Raw genomic sequence first — 25102 nt, 5'->3', positions numbered from 1 at the left:
ACAGGTTGGACAAATCTGTCATTTGAGCAGTGTGTCTATTCTGTGGCCAATTCTGTAATCTACAAGCAATGTGATCCTAAACAAGGAATCTCATGTTAGCAGCCAAGATTGGAAAATCCCTGTTTAATGTGATTGCTGCCAAAACCATCTCACTTGCTAAGGACAAACTCATTTTCAATCCGGACATGGGGAGCTGTTGCTCTTCTTTTTTTACATTTTTTTATTATTACATTTAAATAAAACATGTCTCACTAAGGCAATGCCTATGCACACTTGATTTTAGGAAGCGCAAAACAGATTTAGAAAAATGTTTGTAAGGCAGAGGAAAATTATTCAGAAAAATTATTTCATTTTGCATACATCTTGAGCAAATGTGATTCTGCAAATTTGTAAAGTGTCTCAGAACAGACATGACAAGACCACTACATACAAATTCAAGGAGAACCAAGGAGGGAGCAAAAAAAGGGCAACGTATGGTACAGATAGGATACAGAATGAGGATGACCTAGATACAGGTTTAAATGAGAATGCGATGCCAGCTTTCAAGGTGAAATGGGTTTATATAGGTAGCACTGAGCATATGAGATGATCACAACTAAGATGGAAGCAAAACTCAGAAAATTTAGTATATCTGGGCTGGCAGAAGAAGAAACAAAAGAACAGCAGAAGCTACATTAAGTACTTACAAAGATCCATCAGATAACCAGTGATGCCAGCGGAACAGAGGGCAAGAACACAGTGCTGATATTTTTAAGCGGGGCTGCGAGAAATTACTCCAAACAATTATATTCTAGTCATTAATACTTTTGAAGAAATCTTGGAAAGAGCAAAGAACCTGAAAAGGGAATTTATACTCTAGACAGACATTCACATACTATTGTGTATGAGAACACCCATTGTGTGTGTCCAATCAAGTGACTTTTTCTAGAAAACTTACCAAAGAAAGCTGATGAAACAGATCTCTCGTGGTTAGATATTAGTAAACCACCTGAAATGGTGACTTAGGAAGAACATTACTCAAAAGAAAATTAAAGATTAGCAGAGAAACTGTAAATTAAATGAGAATTAAGGCAAGACAAAATGGCAATAAGTATTTTTGAGAAGTTCAGTATCAAGCGGGCGAAAACTTGCTAGCAGAAATTGTCGACAACAGCTACGGGACAAATTGTCTAAATATTTTTGTTCAGGATCTCGAAACACAAAACCAAACTAGTCCAACAAAATAAGCTGAAGAGCATTGCCAACACAAAGAGACTCTGGGAACTACTGTATGGAAGGAACTGGTTGAATTAAAGGAAAAAATGCAAAAGAGTACGACCCTTTCATAATGTAAAATGCAATATATGCATGAGATTAATTGCAAGGATTAACTTTACAATTCGATACCTCATTTAAAGCTGCAAAAATAGAGTTTTTGTTGTGTGCCTGAGCTGATCCTGCAATAGCTATCAGCATCAATGTGATGGTGCACTTAAGAAAACAGTGAATGCGATCTGGCAGAACATCACTAAAGACATCCTCAAGCTGGAACAATGTGTTCGTGCTGCTATGCAAGCATCAGTGATATCTCATGCAGTAGATGGTGCAAGCTTCAGCTCTCTCAGTATTTACGAAAGAGGAATTTAATCTGAAATGCATGCTGAACAGTCACAGAAATGATCCTGATCCAGACCTGGCCTCAGATGGTCTCACATGCACATTTTCCAGGTTTCAAGTTCTTTTTCTTTGTTCTACAGTTTCCTATATGAAGAGCTTCTTGTTTTAATGAAGTTGGTGCAGAGTCTTGTGGGTTTGCAAAATGACTGATGTTAATTTTCCTTTTCACTCCTTGCAGGAATTTGAGCACACTGCAGAATCTCACAGCCAGCCTGCTGAGCTCATGGCTTGCATTAGGGAATGACTAGTCAAATAGGAGGAAGAGGAGAAAAAGGTTTTTCTGTCAGAGCAAGCAATGTCCAGACGGGTTTCTCTGAGAGAAGTATGAGCAAAAGCTTCAGTGCCCTAAGGTGGAGCTCAGTGAGTTTAGGGATCCTATGGATCCCATGACAGAGGGCTGTTCAGGACAGGAATCCCAATTTTCCATGTTACTAACGTGGCATCCTCTGAGCAATCCCTTCAGTGCCCATCCAGCAGGTCTGTACCTTGCCACACACCTTCAAACAGATACTTGTCTCCTGCCCAATTTGATAAACACAGCACACAGAAAATGGCTGCTTTTCATCCTCAATGCTGCTCCAACCCATGACATCTTTGCCTCTGACACAGCACAGCAAAGCACACTGCAGAAATCCCTCTCAACAGAAACACATAAGTGCCAGACTCCACCACAGGACTGCCCAGCACCTCTCTGCCCCCAGCACAACACAGCTGGGTACACACTGCCTGCTGCAGACATGGCTGCAAACACGGCCCTGGGAGCCAGCCTGCAGGACAGGGGAATGGGAGCTGCAGGGAAGCTGCCTTGGCCTCCTAACGAGCTTCTCTCATTCCCTGGATCTTCTCTAGCAGAGTGCAGGAGCTAATAATATCCCTTTGCTTCTGTTATATAGCATTTCCTCCTCTTTATATTAACTTATTTTAACTGGTCGCATTACCAGCTGCTCCTCTGCTGCATGACTGAGTCAAGAGGAGCCATAAATCAACTTCTGCTATTCACCAAACAATGAATTTGGTGCTTTCTCCCCTTCTGAAGGATAAAAATTTTAAAATATGAATTAAAAATGTACATTAAGGTTTGATTATTTAACATGTAAAAGTTTTTTTTTTTCTCCTTTTTTCAAGACAGCACAATTCCAGCTTTCTTAGAGAAGACACAGACTTCTCTGAAGAGTTCACCAATAGGCACGAGAGAATGGAAGCCAGAATCCCTGAGCAGAGCCATGGCCCCAGCACAGCTGTTCCCCAGCATCACCACACTGGCAGAGCTGCACTGGCTGGGCAGCTGAGCTCAAGTAGCACAGAGACTGAGTGTGCCAGGACCACAAATCCAAGTCAAACCCTCCCTGTGACTCACACTGAATGAGATGGGGAAGAACATTTCGCCTCCCACCTCGTGGGACAGGAGGCATTAAAAATACAGGTGTAGAAAGCTTCTCACCCGCCACACGTCACACTCATCCCAGTCACTCACCCTTTTTCCTCCATCTTTTTTATTTATTTTTAAAACTTTTGATTTTTTTTTTTTCTTAACAACAGAGGCTCACAGACAGTAAGCACCTTTCTGTCCTGCACATCCCGCTCAGAGCAGAGATAACATCCATGAAGCTCCAACACTAGACAGCCAGCAGGGAAACAAAGCGTTTCGTTTTCGATGCCTGTTTCTAAATAAAATGCACAAAATACTGGTTATGCTCAATCCTAAGCTTCTTAATGCAAGTGCAGCAACTGCGCATTAAAGCGGTACAAAACATATAATAAGGAATCTATGCTATAGTGTTTGTTTTTCTTAGCAATTTGATAAATGACTGTGCTCTTAATATTAAAAGGCTTCGTGTGGATAGGTTCCCGAAATCTTTTCTCAGCAACGACAGTTAGATTTCAGAAGTGAGACAGCAGCAGTAATTAAGGAAAAAAATTGACCCGAACATTTTTCCAATTCAGCAACTAATTTTGAACAACCGAAATTTAAGCTGCTTGCGTTCATCTAGGAAATACTATTAGGAGTAGCTATTTGCTCTCTAATAGCACTCCGTCTTTAGTTTCTTGTGAATGATAATCCAGGCTGCTTTTGCCTTAGGAACTGGGGGTTATGTTTCCCACTGACCTTCTACAGGCTTCCAAAAATAGGGAACCAGGAGAGGGACGGCTCCCAGCGCCCACGGACTCTGCCTGCTTTGCACAGGAAACACAAAGCAGGATTTCAGTTTTCCTCTCCATGGCAAAGATGACCACAAAAACACAAACTCATGGAAGTCAAACGTGGCAATTTCAATCAAACAGTTTAACTCATTTTTGTCTTCCAAAGGGATCATTTTGATTTGATTCTATAGGCACTCAGGAAGGACGTTTGGAGCTGTCACCTAAAAGATCCTTCTTTTTCCATTTTTATTTCCTCAAGGTACGTATGAACTTTTTCCTCAACTTTTTTGTGCGTTTGTTTTTTAGGGTTTTGTTTAACATAACACATAGAATTTAATGATATGCAAGTGTGAAACTGAAGCGATTGGTACAGGGAAGTATTTTTCCTTCTTTGGATAAACAGAGTAAACACCTACACATCAAGGACAGGACAAAGTCAAGTATGCACTTCATACATACCTGCCTGGAACCTAGTCTATAAGTAAAAATACAAGCAAGCTATTCATTTTTAAGATGACTTTTAACCCCCATATACTACTTGTATTCAGTTTTCAACCAAAAGACCAAACTTCATTTAATTTTTTTCCTCTTTTTCCAACAGGAAAACCCACAATTCCCTGCGACCATTCTTTAAAAGCAAAGCCTTGCACGAGGAATATTATGATGAATTCAGCTTTGTAAATGCCACCCGCTCACAAAAATCACTCAGTATTTCAGGAACGACAAGATGTGTCAGCAAATCTCCAGCAGTACATTTTCCACTTATCGCACGTCCTGCTTTACCACATTTATTTTCGCTCCTGCAATGCACTTTTTGCTAACGCACAATAGACATCTTCTTTTCAGAAGGAAATATTGTTTTAATTGTTTGGAATTTCATATCCCGTGCAGGTGTGAAAGGCTCCAGTGACTGTTCCTCCCAGTGGTGTACATTTCAGTGGTAAAACACCACTAATTATCTAGGCATAAATTACTTTTCTTTTAGCAAAACGTCCTGCAGGGGTTTTATGTAGCATTGCCATTTCTGTTATTTTAAATAGCAAGTTTTTTTTTTTTTTTCTGTTTTTTTACATTTTCATAAAGAAAGTTTCACCATCAATTTTATTCAGATGCCCATTTCATTAAGACATTTTCACATTACAGACCCGTTTCTCTCAACAAGTAATGGAATTAAACAATGTAAAACCAATAGGAGCGTGAGATTGAAACCATCAGGAACCACTCGGAATTTAAAGCTCAGCTACAGAGCTACAGCACAGTTGTTTGTCAAAAGCTACATGAATACACAAATTACTCAAAACGCATTAAACATACTCTTTTCTAGAGCCTTAAACTGGTCTTTGTCTTACCCCACACTTCTAGAGATTCATATTAGAATCAAATCTGATTTTAAGTTGCTAAATCCATTTCAAGATCACGTGAATATCCTTTCTGACCTGATGTTTATCACAACTGAACAAGGAACTCTGCATCATTCACTGGAATGGCAAAGAATACTTTAGCTTAAAATATTTTGGAAAAGCACTTTTCTGCATTTGTTTGAGACTTGTTGAGCACTGGGATTGTACTAATTCCAACCCATTATCCAGATGTTCAAAGTACTGGGACCAAGAAGGTGCACGTGAACACCAGCATATACAAAGGTATTTTAAGGTGATGGAAAACAAGCATCACTTAAATTAAAACTAACATCAAATTTAATTAAATTCACTGTTTGTCTAAAATAAACCTGAACATATGATATCAGGGCATTCAAGAGCGCAGGCTTGGAAGAACATTAATCCAAGCAGAGGATGAGATACCCACGGGATTTCTGCAGGAAAGGTCAGTGACTGTGTGCAGGGGATAATTTCACTTCTACATCATCTTAAGAGTCAGCAAAGACATACCTATTGCAAAAACAACATAGTCTAACTAGTAGTATCGTCCTAAAAATAAGGTCGTACAAATGTGAACCAGCAGAAGAGCAAAGCTATTTAAATGCCTTATTTAGAGACCAATGTATAATTTAGCTTTTCTTCATAGGAGTTTGAGATCTGTTCATGAATTCTGTCTCCTAATGGGCTGCAGGGGGACCTGATGTCACACTCAGCACAGTGACTGTGACATTGTGATGAGAGGATGCTATTAAAAAAGGAAAAGAAGTCATACGAGTTGCTGTTGATTTGGTAAGGCTTACTAATTGGCAAGATCCAATGAGGGTCTTCTCTAAAATAATAAATAAATCACTGTAATAAGCTCTATTTCCACCATCTCATACTTTCAGAGAATTTCACCAGCTTACATCTTCCTGTTACACTGCTATAACCACGGTTGTCTGTACCAACATTATTTGGTCAAAAATATCACCCTTTTTTGCTTAAGTAGCTGCAAGAAACACCTATAATGACAACAGGCCCAGATCAGGTCTAAAACTCTCATTGTTCTTCTTGCAGGTTTCCTCCACAAATCTCATGGTCCCAACCCCTGTCCCACACCAGCAGCCATGTACCCAGCACACAAGCCATGGACGGGGGACTCTGCAAGCTGTGAACCATCACGAGCTGTCAACAGCCTCAGCAAATCTCACAAGACATCTGCGGCTTATCAAGCCAGCAGCATTTTTCCTACATTAATCTCCACTAGGCCTGCCCCAGCTTTCATTTCAAAAGGCTTGGCATGGTATCTTCAAAAAAAAAAAAATCATAAAAAAAATACTCATTTTTTTAGATGCAGCTGGTTTGGAGGACCGCCTTTGAAATCTGAGCACGTTGCAGAGATGTTGATACGCTCCTTGCAGTCAGCTTGCAGCATGGGACAGCACTAATGGCTGCAAAAGGCTTTGTGGTGCTCTGCCCTTGGGCAAGCCAAGCCCAGCGTGGAGGAGCTCTCCCCTTCCACAGAGCTTTAGGGAAGTGCTTTCCCCCAGGGCAGGTGGCTCATCTGGACAATGGTACACACATGCCCACTGCTCTCCTCCAGCCATCTTGAGGCCTCAAGACACAGCAAGGTTGGTGTTCTCGTTTCCCAACGCTTGCAGTGTGCGCAGTACCCAAAGCAAGGAGACAGCCTTCACTGCTGACACTGCACAATAAAAGCCCAGGAAACTGGGCTGTGTCCACAAGCAGCCCCCACCCTGCTGCCTGTTCCCCTTCCCATGGCCATGCTGTGGCCCTCATCCCCTGGCTGTGCCCCAACAATCAGGAGCATCCCAGCCTCTGCCAGCAGCCTCCCACAGGCACATCCCCTCCTCGCTGCCCCGGAGATGCTCCTGTTACCGCTGCACCTCAGCTCACGTTACACCACGTTTTAAAAGGCAAAAGAAACTCAACCACACCACTGCTGCTCGACTCCGAAATTCAGCTTTGGTCAACAGAGAACAATTATTAAAAGTTAAAATCCTGTTAGGACTTAACAGCAACAACCTACCTTAATAAACCCCACATATTTTTGAGGGACTCATGAAACAGTCCCTGTTTGATCCAAAGCCTCACTTTATGTACAGCAACCAGGTTTTACTCCTCCCCCCCCCTTCTTTTTTATATAGTAACTTGAAGGCTCCCTCTTTTCTCAAAAATCTTAAGGTGTAAGCGTTCACTGAACATTTGCTGAGCCAGAAAATATTAATGTAACCTTATAGACAGATGAAAGCCTGGGTGCCTCTGCTTGCCTGGCACCTCTCCGTGCCCAGTCATTGCAGGTGGGGCAAGTAGGCTGTGCTCCACACCAACGGAAAGAAAAAGGACTAATGGTGTTTAGAATTACAGTCCATCTTTAGTCCCAGCTGTCTCAAAGCAGAGTGAAATAAAAGATGCAAGTTCATTGTACTTCATGGGAGCATATCCATGTTTTCACATCACATTAAAAATGTCAAAATCTCTTTCCATCCAGCACACACATGCCAGGAAAGGATCAGAGAAGTATTTCTGAAGTTGGGCACGCAGGGCCTATCACCAGCTTGGCTCCTCTTTGCCAAAACCATTTCAGAAACCAAATCATCAACAGACTTCTCCCTCCCTCTCTACAGCAAAAGCTGAAAACTTAATACAGATGCAGAATTATTCAAACCAAAATACATCTTAAAACATAAGCAAATTTTCCATCAATCTTAACACACACTGTCTTCTCTGAACAGGAGAAGGTAAAAAAATTTAGTTTATTTCCAACTCCTCCAGAAAATTAACTCAACAAGCTGATCACTAGTGCATTAAAGAAAAGAACTGGTAGCTCACATTTCTCTCTCTAGAGTTGTCCAAATACATCGAAGGCGAGATTGATCACAGTGGGATTGAACTTACACTGAAGCTTGAAAACAGTTTTCAGCATCACAAAATGTCCAGCAGCTTGCTTAAAATTAATGCAACAAATCTTCATAGTCAAAGCAGCGGAAATTGTGACTAAATAGAGACTAACTTAAGACATATTCTTAGGTGAAAATTTTTCAGTTGTCCCAGGGAGCCCATCCTTTTCCATAACACAAAACCAAGCACTCAAATCTGGTGACAACTCTTATGCTTCATCTTTAGCCATAGCTACATAGTATTTCTAAATTACTTGCTTTCCTCAGCTAAATAGGTAGTTCCTCACTGATAAACCCCAAGAGACATGACTATTCTTGACCAATTCAAAGGAGTGACTGAAATCAGTAGAGTTACAGTAGGTGCAAGCACAAAGCTCAACCACAGCTCCTCACTTTACTCAAAACGCTTACCTGTCTCTAAGCTGCCGTATTGTCAGTCTTTATGGAGGTAGGATCCAGACCGCCAATGGGGGTAAGTTCATATAGAACCACTGAGGTAACTTTTACAACTCAATGATGAAAATAATGAACCACCAATGGTTTCTTGCAGTTTTGATGTTTAAAAGGTACATATAATTTTCCATTTAATGCAGAATGAAATGCAGTTCCATAGGAGGACACTTGAATGCTCAACTGATGCTTTTTTTTTTTTTTCTTCCTTTCAAACATCTCATCCAGGAAGACGTTTACATAGCTCAAAAACACCCAGGAGAATAGTTGCAGATTTAAGCAAAGCCTGTATAATTATTGGAGTAAACAGCATTCAGTATAAGGCAAAGGCAAGGCAGTCTCAAGAGCTTCACTGCCTTCCCACCTACCCCACCATCCAACCTCTCCCCCAAAAAAGAAAGAATAAAAAAAGAAAGGTTTCTTTCCCAACATTACATCCCAGAAGACCCAATACATCCAACACCACCGAGAGGAGGACAGGTCAACTTCAAAGCAGGCTCCTGTTGACGTATTAATGCCATATCACCTCAGAGATTTCATGTGCCAATTTCTACAATAATTAGGCTCCGTAAGTGAAGAAGTGAAATTATTATTTTAATATTAGGCTTCCTTTTATCTTTGAAAAAGAGCATTTGTTTTGGCACTATCAAGACAAACCTTAATAAACTGACTGGCAAACAGTATGTTTAGCAGTGAAAATGATACCCAGGCAGGGATTATAATATAAGCAATAAGAGGGAATAGAGAGATTTAAGAAAGGATGTGATTTATAATGACTTTAAGGAGGATAAGCTTCTACATCTGTGATTGCCTGATTTTATAATATTTTAATCAATTATCAGAGCTAACAGGTTTATTTTTTCATGTGAATAAAGGCTGTTTTGCTTTAGCTTTCGCTTACATTTATTTTACAGTCTGTATTAGCATGGATTTTTTTTTGTAAGTTTTGGCTCCATCACGTTGTATTCATTCCATAGGCTTAGAAACCTAAATTAGTTTGGGCTGGGGGTGGCAGCAGGGAAAGCCTGTGGTTACACCTGTTACTCTGCACAGTAGTGGAGGGGGTTTGGAGGATTTTAGACAAAAAAAGAGTATCGTTCTGCTCTGACTCAGCCTCCTTTCCTTTACCCTGGGTTGATAGCTCTCCCAGTAATTACCACTCTCCCTTTCAGGTTGGTTTTCAACTGTGTTGAAAAATTCACTATTTACAAAAAATAAAAAAAATAAAAAAAAAAACACATTCTGATCAAAATGCAGGGAGGTACCTGAAGCTGTTCTGTTGCACACTTCTGCATCCCACTGAAGGCAAGAGGCCTTAAGCAGGTAACTCTCCCTCCACACTCTGCTAGAAGAAGTAGGGTTTTGGGTTCTCATTTACTGGTCTGTGTACCAATCACTCTCACACCAACTCGAAATTCAGGCAGCACCTGAGGTGCTGGTAAAATGAGAAGGAATGCACAGTGCTGGCAGGTCAGCAGCATGAGTATGCTGCACTTGCTGCTGAGGTTGACCAGAAAATGCAAAATCTGTACACTCCACTAACCTCATTCACCATCTGGGAACACAGGTGATACAGCAGTACAGCGTACTGGGGCTCCTAAACGTAGCATGCCAATGGAAGTGGGCAGAAGCAGGCAAATGTTCAATGGCTTTAAATGAAAATACTAGAAGAAACCATTTATATATTGTCTATCACACAGCTAAAAATCTCTATCAGCAATAGCTTTTAAAGCTAAGCAATTATAATATTTTGAAGAAACAATATTTAAGAACTCTTCTCACATTTTTAATGCAATTATTCATAGCACTGTTTTTTAAGAAAAAACTGCTCACAGTTATAAGTTATTCCTTAACTTTTCCTACTTGCAAATGCTTTGTTTTCTAAAAAAGAAAACAAATATATAGTATAGATATGCACCTTTTCAGTCTTGTTGCTTGGCACAAATCCCTAGAAGTCAAAAGTTTGTCAAGATAAACTGTTCCACTCGATTGGATTAGCTCCTTGCGAGCTGACTCACTTTGACAGAAACCAAGGGCTATGCAAGGATGCTGAACTTTTCCTTGGAGGTGAGCAGTGCAAATACCCTAAATGAGGAAGTGAAACATCAGTACTGATTTCCATGATGGAAGGAAGCAACTAGGCCTGCAATAATCTAAGGCTATACATTATTTCAGGGACTTTTGTACAGGTACATCATCTTTTATATCTTTCAACATTTAACAGAATACTCTTAAAATCCAAGGTGAAGCAACTGCTTACTTTTCTCTCCCTACAAGTCTTGCAACTGTTGTTGTATAATTGCAAGGCATGTAAATCTTTACCTCTAATTTACATACTTAAACACGTTTGCATGCATACAACATATTTTCTCTTATTACATCTGTTGGAAAAAAAAATCAGCTTTGAGTTGAATGTTCCAGTGGATATTTAAAGTGGAGTGAACATCAGATTAAAATGAAGGCCACCCATAAAACGCTATGCAGCTCAGAGTGAAATCCATCCCCAGGAAACAGTAGGGATTTTGCAGGTTTCACCTGCATGAGGCATGAGTAAAGCACTTTGCTCCTGGCCTCGAGGAAGACTTGTGTCCTGCAGCGCCAGTTTTACCTTTCAACACTTGATGGAGCAATTTCTCTGAATTTCTCCTTCGCCAGGGTCACACTTCAGCCTACCTTCGTGCCACCTCAATAGGTCAGATGTGTTTCCTATCAGCTTGCTTTCCTTAGTGCTATTAAAAAAAACACTCCCAGTCAGAGAGCCCTGCAGAAATGCTTCCGACTAAACATAACCTTACACAGAAAGGAAAGTCTGGAGCTTAACATTCAATTCCTTACATTCGCATTGTTAATTTAAAAAACAATAATAACAAGCAAATCAATCAGGGACTGGGAGGACAAACCTCAGGGCTCTCTTCTGGGAAGTATTCTAGGAAAGAATTTAGATCACAGACAGGAAATACCTCCAGTATTCTCAGCAAAGGAAGTTTGTTCTCTTCCCAGAATCAGAAAGAATAGACTTTACTCAAGTCTCCCTGCTCATATTGACACTTACAAAGTCTGGTTTTTGCTCTTACAGCAAATATTATGGGGAAAAAGAAAAAAAAAAAATCATGCACACAGCTACCAAACTAATGGGTTACACATCAGCAATAGGAGACCTCACATTTCTTATGAAATATGGGCTCCATTTTATTAAAGATATACAGTTACAAGCTAGCAGAGAAATAAGGATACAGGATGCTGTGCTGAAGGCTTAAGAAAAATCCACTGTAATCAATATACTGGCAAATTACAACTTTAGCAGCAGCAGTTTGGTATTTGGCTTCCTTCCTAATCCTTTAATCTCATCTGCTACAACCAAGCTGATACTGCCAACAAATGCTATGCCATAAAAGGTGGGTATTCTCACATACTTTCCTATGCTTTGCATGATTAGAGCTTAAATCTACTCATCACGAACTTCCTGAATGATAATGGGATTTGGGCAAACAGTCAAGATTTCATGGTGGCACTTGTAAGCTCTAGTTGAGTCTTCAGCTAAGAAGCATCCCTGAAAGGAAGTCAAGAATTCCCTTATCAGTTTGCAAAATTTAGCAGTCTCACTCTGCAAAAAGAGATTCTTGTTCCATATTTTTAATGTCATGATTTGAGCCCCAGTAGTAACTGCTAATGGAGCACTGCAAGCAACCCATGGTTTGTGTCCAAGCAGCTCAAGAACAGAGACCCACATGTAAGATTGCTGACTGCTCGCCTGGATCTATTTTAAAGAAAGCTGCAAGGGGTTTCTTGCAGCCTTGTGCTACAGGGTATCTATTACATATTTTGGTTAAGAGAAAGACATCTTAGAAACAGACTACTGTCAGTTCATACCTCAGGAGCTGAGCCAAAACTTCTTGCATTACCACTGGAGTTGACATTCAAAAGGAGAACAAGTTAGGGACAAAAAATAAAAAAATAAAAAAAATCATTTAATTTGATGAAATTTCAAAGTTGAAAAACAAAATGTAAAAGAGCAGCAAGAGGGATGGGGGGAAAATAAAGAGGCAGCCCTAACAGAGATTTCAGAGCTGCTGAATTTAAGAGTTTTTGAAAATAAAAACCAGAGAGACTTCCTACCAATATTTCAGCCTGACATCTTGGGCCAAATCCTCAAATGGCACAAATCAAAGTAGCTTTGCAGAAGTCAGCATCTATTTATAACAGGTCAGGGCCTGGGCCTGTAGTCATGCAGAAGAGCTGGTTTGTACATAGGCAGCTCCTACTCAGTTCACAGCCAAGAAGGAGACAGGAGGCAAACGTCACATGCTGTTATGGTGTCAAAAACTGTTCTCTACTTCTTCCTAAACCACTTCCTAAGTTTAATATTAACTGCCTGGGATAACCTGGAGAGTTTCCTCCTTTGCCTTTCTCCTATAGCCTGCACGCCGGCCAGGACATCTTATAAACAACTTCTCTATTTGAATGAAGATTAACAATGACTCTTGTCCAGCAGTAGGAAGATAGACTTTTGTCTGATGTGCATTTGACTATGAACATGAGCATTTGTCTCCCATCACTCCACAGCTTAGCTGGGCACATAGCCTCCCAACCTTTTTTCTAATCTGAGAACACCCCATAAACTTGCTTGACATATTTGCTTTATTATTTGGCTTAAAAAACAACCAAACCAAATGAAAACAAAACCAGAAATCCAACCCCAATTTGCATGAGAAAAAAAGACCAATGGCGTTTAAGGCAAACAAGCAAATTTCTTCTCCCACTGCTCCCCAGATACCACATCAAGACAGTGGAAGCTCAGACTCCTGTAACTTCTTTGCTTCAAGGGTCAGAGTGAAACACAAACCCAAAATCGCAACTGGGGAGAGCACCCTCGTCCCCTTTGCAAACTACGCATCTGATCAGCTGAAAATTCCTGCTGTCATAACCAAAAATGGACTGTTCTCAACGCTGCATCCTAACATTTTAAGCTACTTCCCCCGTGTTGTTCATGGATTTCCCTTTTCCAAGCAGAAAGAGCTTTCTAAGCTCCTAACTGAGTAAACCGTATCTGGAAGGAGGCTGCTGTCCCTGGGCATCTTTAGTGGAGAATATGAAATCACAACAGAAGTTATATCTGGAAACTTCGCAAGTGATGAGCCAAAACTTTGTTACAAGCAGCATGCTGCTCCCCCTCAGCATCAACCTTGGCACAATTAGTTTTTTTTTTTCCCAGAAATCAAGTTCCTTGTTGCTGTGAGACAAAAGTAAATAATGACTCATTAAGTGATCCTAAGAAGAAAAACTGAATGCTTGCTCCTCTCAAAAATATTCGCGCCAGGAAATCTGATAATGTCACCGAGCACAGCAGCAAGCATAACTTGAAGATTTTCTAGATGTACCCACTTGGCTAACCCAGGCAGCAGCATGCTGAAATCACTGCTCTCTCTGGCTGTGCAGTCACCTTCATGATGAAGCTTTGCTCTCCCTTCCTCAGAGGGTTCTGTTCCCCAGGCTGTTCTAAACAAGCCCTGAATGCCTGTGGTGCTTGCATGCGGTGATGGCTCACATGCTGGGCTGGGCTAACAGACTTCTTGCACGCTCCAGAGCCAGACAGATCCTTTCAAACTGCTTGCCATGTACTGCTCAGGGCCCGGATAACATTTGCCAAATGCAAAACTTCTGCTTTCACCTGACTGTCACAAAAAGTGAGCTCACGTAGGACTGACCCTTCTTAAGAGAGACTTTTTTTTGCTTATGCCTTAATGTTTCAAAGCTTTCTGAAAGGTTTCAGTGTCCAAAAAGTGATCTTGGGCTGGGGGTTCTTTCGTCTTTTCAACACAAAAATGCTTAACTTGAATTTTCCCTCAGTGCACGACTGCCTCATATACATTTAACGTGTGTTTGTACACTTTATTGCAAAAGGTTGGGTAGTGAGGTATCCATCAATTTATATATATGGATATGCTCTTTAAAAGCCACTGAACTTCAAACAGTTTCTGCTCAACAAGCACTACAGCATTGCACACAGATATTCTGTACTCCTGCTCAACCAAGCAGCTTGCCTTTCCTACAAGAAGCTGCACTTTCTTGCAACATTTTCCTTAAGTCTACTCTCCTTCGCAGTCACCAGATCACAAAATCCTCCCAATAAGTTAAGTAACTAAACTCTGAACATTGCCAATGCTGTGACCCTATCTATAAACCAAAGTGCTCCTCTTTTATGGGTCCATGGCACATTTACAAGCTGACTTCATCACCACTGCAACCTCTTGCACATACTTATGCTCAAATTGGCTACTGTCAGTACTGCAGACAATAACAGCTTCTCTTTAATCCAACATGCAAACTCTCTCAGAAGCTCCAGTACTGTCCTCTGTTAAGGATGTAGACAGCAGTTTACAGACTGGAAGTGCTCTGCTGTTGTCAGTGGCTTCAAAGCAAGGCATTTCGTGGCCCTTCCAGTCTCAGCAAGTATTTGCTTTGGAAAGAAGCCGTATAGGAAATACTTGAGATTTTTAGTTCCCTGTAGGTCAGATAAAACCACTGTCTTCCTCGGCAGTTACATACACAACATTTAAAAGCAGTGTTGTGGGCATCAGTCAGCTAGGAATGTTTCTTCTAATGAATTCTTTCCTCTTCTCAATTCTACTCCCTACAGCTCAAACCTGAAGAGGCCCTGAAAGTCAGAGTAGCACTTTTTCTGATGTACAAGACTCCTCTGCTGGCAAGTCAATATGCCTGGTGAATAGCCTATGCCTGACAAAACCAACAGCTTGTGCACAGATCCACGTTCTTGTCTCATTTCTAACTCAGTCCTTTCAGCCAGGTTAGCAAACACTGCAAGATGCTGCCCTTCCATCCCTGCACAAGGAAGGTGAAGCCATGCTCCTCCAAGCTTGCTCTTTCACTGCAGCCATTTCACACCCAATGCCCCAAACAATCAACACTTTTCAGAGGAAAACCCTTCTAGGGAAAACAAATGGTTGCAAGAACAGCAGGTACAACCACTCGTGCTCACCAGGTACTATTTACTACACTGTTACAGCAACGCCAAGCAGTATTAAAGCAGAGTCTTCAACCTCTGAAATTACTCGAGCTTCACTGAAGTGTATGAGTTGGTGACCACTATCTCTGACAACCTGCTCCAAAGGGCACCCTGCTAGCATCAGCACATACAGGCTGCTTGAGGAAAAAGCCCAAAGAAACCACTCAAATTCTCATCAGGGGCTGCTCTGGCTAGAAATACCCAAAGGCACACGGCTGTCTCTGATGAAGATGCTCCATCAGTACTATTAAAAGTTTAACAACTGATCTTTCTGATTAGTAATCCCTCACTTTCATCTACAGATCGCTGTTTCAGTGAATTTTTCCTGAGCAGTTCAGGCATGTCCCTGCACTGCCCTTCTCCCAGGGAGCTGCCATCCATCGTGGCGTAAGGGAAACCAGCTCAGCCCACAGCAGGGTGGAACTATTTTAAGTAATGGTGTCTGATACTGGAGGAGCATGAAATTCAGTCCTGTCATAGCTGGGATGCCTAAACCCCCCTCGGAAAAAAAAAAAATGCTATTGCAAAATCCTTCCCAGAGGCTTATAAACTCAACTCTGGAATTGCTCTCAAGTTGTAAGCCAGTAAAAGTTCGGTTCTGTATCTCATAGCTTACTATTTCAATAAATAAATAAATCAAAATACATCTATCCATGGCAACAGCTACCTGGACGTATATATCTTTACTGCCTGAGGATTCAGAAGCAAGAGGAGATTTATTGCTTCTGTTTCAAGACCTGTTGTTGTGTGTACAAAAGCAGTGCACACAGCCACAATATACGGGCAGTACTCCTGGCTGGCTTACACAGTCCAGCAGACAAGCTAGGGAAGAAAATGCTCTGTCACAGTAAATATCTGTAGAAATACAGCCCATAAACTCTCTAGTACAAAATCTAGGGCCAAAGAGTGCCCCTAGGTAGGATAAAAGGATTCCTACTGGTATACTAAATTCAACTAAGCCAGAAATAAATGAAGAATAATATCTGTAATTATTGTTGATATTAGCTACAGCATTCCACAGAAGCAGTGAGAAAACCCTCTACCAAGAAATACTTAATGCCTGCAGAGTTTCCCCACCAGTAATCTTCCCCTGCACAGAAAGCTGCTGACAACTAGATCACAGGCAGAGCAGATCATCTCAACGCTGATGCATTGCTCTAATTTTAGTTAAACCATCACAGAACTGGAAAACCAAACTGAATGCTAGTATCAGGCTGGGAAGATGACTAAGAGGAAAAAACTATCCTTTGCTTCATCATGACAAACCCAGCATCTAAAAGTCCCACAGCAACAGACCTTTTCCCCCCCCCCATCACTGGCATTGCCACAGAGCCAGAAAAGCAGAGCATCCCCTCTAACTGCTCAGTAGGGGACACACAGCAACAGAGAAGCTGTCCAGAGCCCCGACACCTGAAGGACTTCAGGATCCCAGTTCCCTGGTGCGAGCCCAGATGTGCAGCTCCTGTCCCCAGGACTTTGACCCTTCCATCCATGTCATGAGCCCCAGGCTACGCAGTCTTTGAGTACGAAACCATTTCGAGCATGTGGCTGGCACGAAACCATGTCTTTTTGTGCCCAGTCTCTTTTTCCAACTTCTTGCATCATTCTTCCTGATTTAATACACAATTTTACCTTCCTACGTCATGGGTTACTGGCACGTTCGGCCCTTGTTTAATATTATAAGTAAGTGATCGTCACACTCCTCTGTCCTACCCTACTAGCTTCCTTAACAGATAAACTAAAATATCTGATTAAATGCATGTCTCATTCACTGAAAATAAGTCATGTAAAAATATAACTGATTTTTTTTTTCTGAGCTGTATTCAGTTGACATTACTAATCATGATTTGCTGCAAATCACTTTTCTGTTGCAAACAGAATGCTTGGTCAATGTAATCTGATAGTTGTGGAGGAAAGGGCAGGCCCTTTGCTGGGACAAGCTGTCAGAAATCCACTGAAAACACGGAACCGTAGCAAGACACACCAGCTGAGCACTTGCCCTTAAACACAGCCCAATCCATTAGAATAGAATGCAGAATCCTTCCACTGAGTTCCATCTTCGCATGATACTGCCCCCAGTCATAAAAAAAATTATTAGGAAAAAAGTATAAGCAGATCAGGCAAATTCTGGAACACTGTGGAGAAGCAGTGACATTGCTGTGGTTTAACAGATATTTGGCTTATACAATGCAGTCCAGAATAGGAGAGAAAGCTACTTCCTTCCATTTGACAGGGATAAACTTGTATTCCCACTGACAACCTTGGCTTGCTGTCAATTCATGACAGCAATTCAGACCTAAAGATTACACAACCACACCTGAAATGAGGAACATTTTTTTCCCCCCTCTTTTGAAACACTGACATGATGTCTAACAAACAAGACAGAGGCAGGAGACCTGCCCACAAAGACTGTGGCAGAGAACAGAAGCACTGCAGTACCTCCAGGTTGCTGAAAAACACGTGTATTGAGATGATGTGAAAATCTTGTTACATAGACAGAATGCTGTTCTTATTCAAATCTAAAATAGCTCCACTTAGACTTTGTCACAGAGATAAGGAAGGCAGAAATAGTGGCAATAACCAACAGGAGAGGATATTTCCAAATATTACTGTAATTAAGTATATTGCTACTCCATTCACAAAAACAACAGCGTGCATCACTGTTACTGATTTCAATGAAGGCACAGTTAGAGACAAGTTATAACAGTAACACACCAAGCTAAGCTGTTAAAAACTTCTCTATGTTAGTTTTCCCGTGTCTGGCTTTTATGTGCTAGAAGTCTTGACATAAGCAGCTTTCTCCTCTCAGCCCAGCATTCACCCTCCTCACCACATTCAGGTGTCAGTCAAAGGCAAATGCAAAAATGCTGCCAGCAGAAAAGCAAAGTGCACAGCTCCAGACAGATGTTTAGCATAACAGAAAACACTCCTTTTGCTGTCCATGTGCTGCGTGTAACAGTTTTGGATCTTTGCCCCTGTGTGCCAGCAGAGATTTTTAAACTTCTGTGTTTAATGGAGGAACAATGAATATGGGCATTTCAAAAGGTCAGAAAGGAGAAAAGCCTCCTTCTTGAAAGCATAAATCAAGCTGCTCCCCAGCTCCATCAAAACATACCTTAATGCTGGTGGCTCCTCCCTATCCAGCAAGGGATCAGGGGACTACTTTGCCAGACGCTATGCAGACACACTTTCCTTATATTTCTTATGAATGAAGAAGCCCTGTTTAAAAAAAGCAAGAGCAGCTGTTAGGCTGAACACTAGGCTCTTTGAAAGTTATGCGACATCTTTGGAAGGAAAAAACTATAACTCTATCCACAGAAATGTGTTGCACATATAAGTGATGAAATAGAGAAAAGAGTTGGAGGATTATTTTTTTAAATCGCTTGCACCGTGACTAATGCGAGTCCCTCTTTGGTTACTTTCCACTGAAACATCAGAGTGTAAAAATATTACCCACCTATTTGGGGTCTGCTGGATTAAGTCCCTTTGCCTGTGCCACACTATAAATAATTGTATTAGTGGGAGTCAACTGCTTGGCTCTGCAAGGAAACACACATCTTTTGAAGAGCACACGTCTTTTGAAAGAGTAAATGTTGAACATTAAATATTGCACTTTTTTTTTTTAGTATTGTCTTTGTTCTGTTTAAAACAATTTCTGCTTTTCAGTAATGCAGAGGGAAGAATGCTTTCCTTAAGAGACATCTCCTTTTCATTCTGAAGGTTTCCTTTTCTCTATCCTGGAAGACACACTACGTGAGGGCCTCTAGGCCCTGCAGGGCATCATTGCACTTTGAAGCACAGAAGACATCCAGAGTGCTTGGCAGCATTCACAGCAGGCACAGTTGTACACGACCCATTCTTTAATGGCATGTGACAGCAATCCTTGGGTGCAGCTGGATTGTCATCAGTCAGAACAGTGCTGCCAAACATCTTCAACTGAGTTTCTCCTCCTGTCCCGCAGGAGTTTTCTCTAACCAAGCACATAGCACAGATGCCACAAAAACAGTGCCTTTGCTGCTTTTTGAGCCTGTATTTTATCTTACCTTCATCTGTGCCAAGCGGCTGTACAAAAGAAGTCACAGCAGGCCAGCACTGCAGTTATGGCCGGCCTCTGTTGTCATCTGCAGGCACTTGTGCCCAGGGGAGCTAGTTCTCTGTAAATGCATGACCAGACTGAAATGGACATCTGACTGAGAGGCATGGTTTGATTATTGGTATAGTACAATTATAAGCACATATATATAAATATTATAAAATCCCTATATATATTTTAGTGAAGCTTTGAGAGACATATTATGTATAGGATTAAAAGTCTAATTACTGAGAGAGCAAAAGGTGCCTAATTTGTCTGGCCTAATATATATTATTCTGCCCCTTGTAAGTAACGATACAATTACACTGTACACAGCCTTGGAGTTGTCGACATTCATTGAATAAAAGATTCTTTAACAGGCTTTAAAATTTAAATAATTTCTATTCCAGAAAGGATTTTATTTTCTTTCAGTATAGTGGCTTGGCTACTTAAAATGCTATAAAATGGAATAATATGTTTGAATGACACATGCTTCAGCTCCATACTTACACTTACCCCTCCAGACTGATCCAAACAGCGGACAGGAAAGACTCCACGCTGCCTTCTCTTAGTCCCTGCATTTGGATCCCAATTCCTGGGCTAAGAAAACCTCTTAGTACTGCAATATAATATTTCCCCTCCATCAATGCTCACTGCGATAGCAAAAACAACAACGCCATCACACAGAACAAGCAAACAAAACAATAAAGATAAAAGGCACCTTCTATTCAAAGAAACAACCTAACTCTACCAGTGATTTTTCTGAAGCTGCGTGATTCCCAGGGATCGATGTCACGAAGTAAGCTCATTACTGTAGTTGGTATCAGTTTTTTGGAAGGCAGAAACTGGAACATGGCTATTTTTCTCCTTCAAGCTAAAGAAAGTGAATTATTGGAACAGATTAAAATGTAATCTCAGTGAAACTAGCTTCAGTTTTCCTATCAAACTCAGACTACTATTTTCATTGTTTAAACATCGTTCATGAAAGTCTAAGCAGAGGTAAAATACCACTATCTCCCCATATTAGCAATGTTTTCCCCGTGTACCTTTATTTTTTCACTAAACAAGAGACTTTAGATCACTGTCTCACGTCCTAAACAATGCATCAATATTTATAAACAATTCCAATTGATTTTTATTATTCAAAGGATTGTTTGAAGTCATAGAATCACAGAATGGTTTGGGTTGGAAGGGGCCTTTAAGATCATCTAGTTTTAACCTCCCTGCTCCAGGCAGGGAAATCTTCCACTATGGCAGGTTGCTCAAAGCCCCATCCAGCCTGGCCTTGAATGCTTCCAGGGAGGGGGCATTCACAACCTCTCTGGGCATATATTATATGTGTTTATATATAATATAAATACCCAAAGGATCAAGAAGATACATTTGGAAATGTAGGATAAGAAAATAAATGAAGTTTATTTTGCTTACTAAGGGGTATGAGTTTTCTACAGTTTCTCCATACCTACCGGATACATTGAAAACAAGTCCAGCGGTTTCCGCCTACAACCATGTATGTCCTGCATTTCAGAAGTCCCTCTCCCTAGTCAAGAGAAGCTGAATATTTTTGTGGAAAATACATAAACAAACAAAAACCAAGCTCAACCTCATCTATCTAGCAAAGTGCACCACAAGGCCGTGTCACCTGCTGGAGAAGTGACCTCCTATCCCTGCTGGTGCAAGGAGAGATCCTGTTTCATGCCGCAGGATGTGTGAAAGAGCTGATCCTCTCTCCCAGCAAGAGGAGGCTAGCTGGCAACGAGTGCTGCATTGACTGCAGGCACCTCCCCCTGACCCACGCAGAGCTGCGGCCATCACCCAGCCCCATGGGGAGGCAGCTCCCCAGCAAGGCTGTGCTGGGGCAAGGGCAGGGCTTGCCCTATGGGTAGTGCTGTGTGGGGGCCAGCAACGCCCTGCGTGCCTTCCAAGAAGAGTAACTTACAGAACATCGTTGCAGCTCCCTTTCTCCTCCAACACGCTCCTCGCGACAGCTCATACAAGCTATGGTAGTTCAGACTGTATTCAACTCTGTAACACCCTCCGTAAATCAAGTTTGCTGCAGAAAACGTTCTCCCCTCCCCTGCTCCAGGCCAAAGGAGGTAACGCTACTGATAAATAAAAAGCAAATAAAACCTTACAACACAATCCACACCAACGATTTTCTCCGCACACTGTGCTCACTTTGGGCAGAGCCGCCGGGTGGGCCGCAGCCCCATTCACACGGCGAGGTGAGGAGACATCTCGTTAGGGAGGCTGTGATAGCCGTGAACCCCGGTCACTCACAAATCATTTCCCTCCCGCAGAGCTACCAGCGAGCCCTGGCTGCGAGACGCTGCCACCCACGAAGCAGCATGGGCATTCATTAGTTCTACCCCATAGCAGGGGAGCACCGATAGCACGGCTCGGCCTCCTACGCCGGGACCACCAGCTGCTTTCTGTTCGGTGTGCTGGGCTGCACCTCCACGCCATCCTGCCCTGCCGGGAGGGGAGGGGCACAGCTCACCGCCCTGACAGCCAGCGGCTGCCATGACCTGACCTCCCCTCTGCCCCGCTCCGCAGGCGGCCCTGCATAATCCCCAAGCCGAGCGTGCTGGGGGCCCATCTGCCCAGGCTGGTTGCTCCCGTGCCCGCCAACCGGCAGTGCCGCAGCCAAAGCGGGCAGCCACATCCCCCAGGAATGTGTGACAAACACGACCAGATCCCTTCGGCAGCAAATGCCTTCCAAAACTCCAACTCCAAGGGTCGACATGGCAACATACACCAGAACCCATTCTTTTCTTTCTAAAGCGTCACTGCTGGAGCACAATGATGGTGAAGAAATCTCTATGCTTTGAACTAGTACTCACAATATCCCATCTTTTCTTTAAAGAGGAACAAATATGCGTATATAGTATAACTTTCTATGCAAAGGTTTTCATTCATAGAAATCTAACTCCACTGAAGAAATTCTGACAAGGATATCTGCATTCTAGCAGTCACAGGGTACCAGTGTGCCCCACTGTGCTTTTTGGTAAATGAAGAGCACGCTATTTCTGCCAGTCAAGGAAAGAAGGCACAAAAAAGTAAACTGGTTTTACCAGGTGGAATATGTTAACATTTCACTGTGACTTCCATTGGAAGATTAACCTTGGCTCTCAAGGACACAGAGCTCAACAACATCGGCTCTCACTTAGGCACAAAGCTGAAAAAGGCCTCTCTCAGTGAGACCTGGAAGATGGTCCTCTGGCACCTGAGTTCTGCCAGCACCGTGGCAGGAACATCAGTGCACCACTGCCTGACCCAAAAAGCTTCAACTGATCCAAAAAGACAAAAACACCAAAGGCATCAGAGCATCATTTCTTCCATTTCCTATTCATGTCTATCAGGAACAGGCAGAGGGGAAGGAATAGTGAAGGGCACCTCCAGTTATTCCTTTAACTTGTGTGTTATAAAGAGTTAGATTTGTTCCTCCACTGATGTTAATCCTTAGGATATTGACTATCATGTATTAATTAAAAATTACAAAAGGATATTAAATATTAGTTAAGTATTAATTTTCTAACAATAAAACCTGTATTATCCTTAATTTAATTTACTCAAAATAATAAAATCCAAAGAGCCTTATTTTGGCAGTATACCATCCTTTGGAATAATTTAATTAATCTGGTCTTAGCAAAACCTAGAATCAAAGTACAGCTGTTGAGCCATAATGATTCCCGAATCCCTGGTATCACCCTGGAACCTTTTCCTTTCTCGCATTACTATAAGATGGTCCGGCATTTCAAAGTTTAAACAAAAAAACAACCACTGCAGTCAGTATTCATCAAAAGTCTCAGTGCTCTTTAAAATGCTGATGATCGGGTCTGGAACACACTGCCCTGCCTGGTCACGCACCTCAGGATGGCAGTGGTCCCAAGTCTGCCCCACTCTTTAGTGAGCACCCAGACAGCAACCCTTAGTGCAACAAGCAGAGTTGAGGCTCATTTCAGTCCACTGCCTGTGGCTGTTTGTCCCCATATGCAACACACCCAGTGCCCACTGTTTGCTCACGGCTGATGCTGGAGTTTAACTTAACCCTACCAGCAGCGATCGATACTGGAAACTGAAATCCCCCCTGGTGCTGAACGCCTGCGTTCCACACTTCAATTCTCTCTGCACAACCCTGTATTACAACTGCAGGCAGAAATGCGTTTCCTTTGCAGGGCTTTGAACCAGCCTTCACAGTTTATCTTTACGCTCACTTCTTGCAGCTGTCGGGCGGGCGGCGCGCAGCGGCCGCGGGCACACGCAGGAGCCCGGCGCTGCGGAACCGTTTTGGCATTTCAGCCTTTCTCCACCTAATCCCCTTTGCTGGCCACAATCCGATGAGTGCCTCATGAAAAAAACAGATGGCAGTAACCGATACAGCCCGTAATTGTGGCCAGTTAATAGCAGAGGATAAGAGCGAGATAAGGACCAAGCCTTGTGGCCAGCTGCTGCTGTGTTAACCCTTCACGAGATCACCTCAGTGGGGCTCAGCTGCTTGCAAAATCCAGGGATGAATTATAGTTGTTTCCACATCCCACCCCACCTCCACGTTTTTTCCCCCCCATTGATTTCAGGGCTCTCACATACATCGGGATAATGACTTCAAAGCCCAATTTCTCCCTCCAACCTTCCAGTCAAGGATCTCGACAGCCCCTATCGCGACCAAATTTCTTGAGGCTGCAGGTAGCCCTCCCTCCACTTTAAATAAGGGAGAGAAGCTCTGTGACTCCTCCAGAAGCCCAGGACAAGATCTACACTGACAAACGCCCAGCAGAACCCACTTCAAACAAGGAGCAGCTCTAGGTTTCAATCAGTGGTCAAATTCAGCCCTCCAGATAATGGAACATTTAAACAAAGCTTCCTTATTCCATGCTGTGAAGGGTAGGCTGACATAAGTAATAACAAACAAACAAGGAGAAAAAATTTCAATGCTGAGCTAGGATACGTGAGGCACAGCCATTTACTGCAAAAGCAAGCTCAATCCTAAGTCAAATATTGAGGTATTGCCCCTTTAGTTTCCAGTCAGGTGTTCCCACCCAGCAAACACATACATATCACTTTAGGAGGCACTCATCAAGGACTGGTCAGCTTCTCACTTCAAAAGCAACAAACAAAAAACCCACAAATATTGCTAAAATTTATTCAAAAAACTTCAGCTTGTCTATCTCCCATTTGAATTCACACATTCTGAAGCCATGATCTGTGGAGAATCTTACCCAAAACATAGTGAAGGCGAGATGCTGAAACTCCGTTCACTGTAATCTGGTTACAACTTCCTTAGGAGGAATATCTAGTACTATTTAAAAATATTTGAGAACTCTCAGGGTTTCTGATCTTAGATGGTATACATGGAAAAAGGTCAGGTCAAATGTAAACAGCTTGGCGTGTTTGGTTTGCTAAAACAAAATGGTTTTAGCATACTATTGAAAATTCTCCTTCACAAGGAGTATAATTATTTCAATTCACTCTAAACAGA

The 25102-nt window shown here is 42.1% G+C and overlaps 1 protein-coding gene across 4 annotated transcripts in view; it reads right to left on the bottom strand.

Annotated features, from left to right (window-relative positions):
* Nucleotides 1-25102, bottom strand: part of OTOG (otogelin) — a 149958-nt gene that overhangs the window by 14037 nt on the left and 110819 nt on the right. For 3 of the 4 annotated variants that reach the window (XM_021401757.1, XM_021401759.1, XM_021401760.1), the window contains 3 exons: nucleotides 19595-20497; nucleotides 19009-19090; nucleotides 18667-18770 (listed from right to left, as the gene is read on the bottom strand). The gene's annotated coding sequence lies outside the window, so the exon portion shown is untranslated. The remainder of the gene's footprint in view (nucleotides 1-18666; nucleotides 18771-19008; nucleotides 19091-19594; nucleotides 20498-25102) is intronic. The other variant, XM_021401758.1, reaches the window with a different exon arrangement.

The sequence above is a fragment of the Numida meleagris genome, chromosome 6, assembly GCF_002078875.1.
Source record: "Numida meleagris isolate 19003 breed g44 Domestic line chromosome 6, NumMel1.0, whole genome shotgun sequence".
NCBI classification, from domain to species: domain Eukaryota; kingdom Metazoa; phylum Chordata; class Aves; order Galliformes; family Numididae; genus Numida; species Numida meleagris.
Note: the sequence above shows the minus strand (reverse complement) of the source record. Positions and strands in the feature narration are given on the sequence as shown.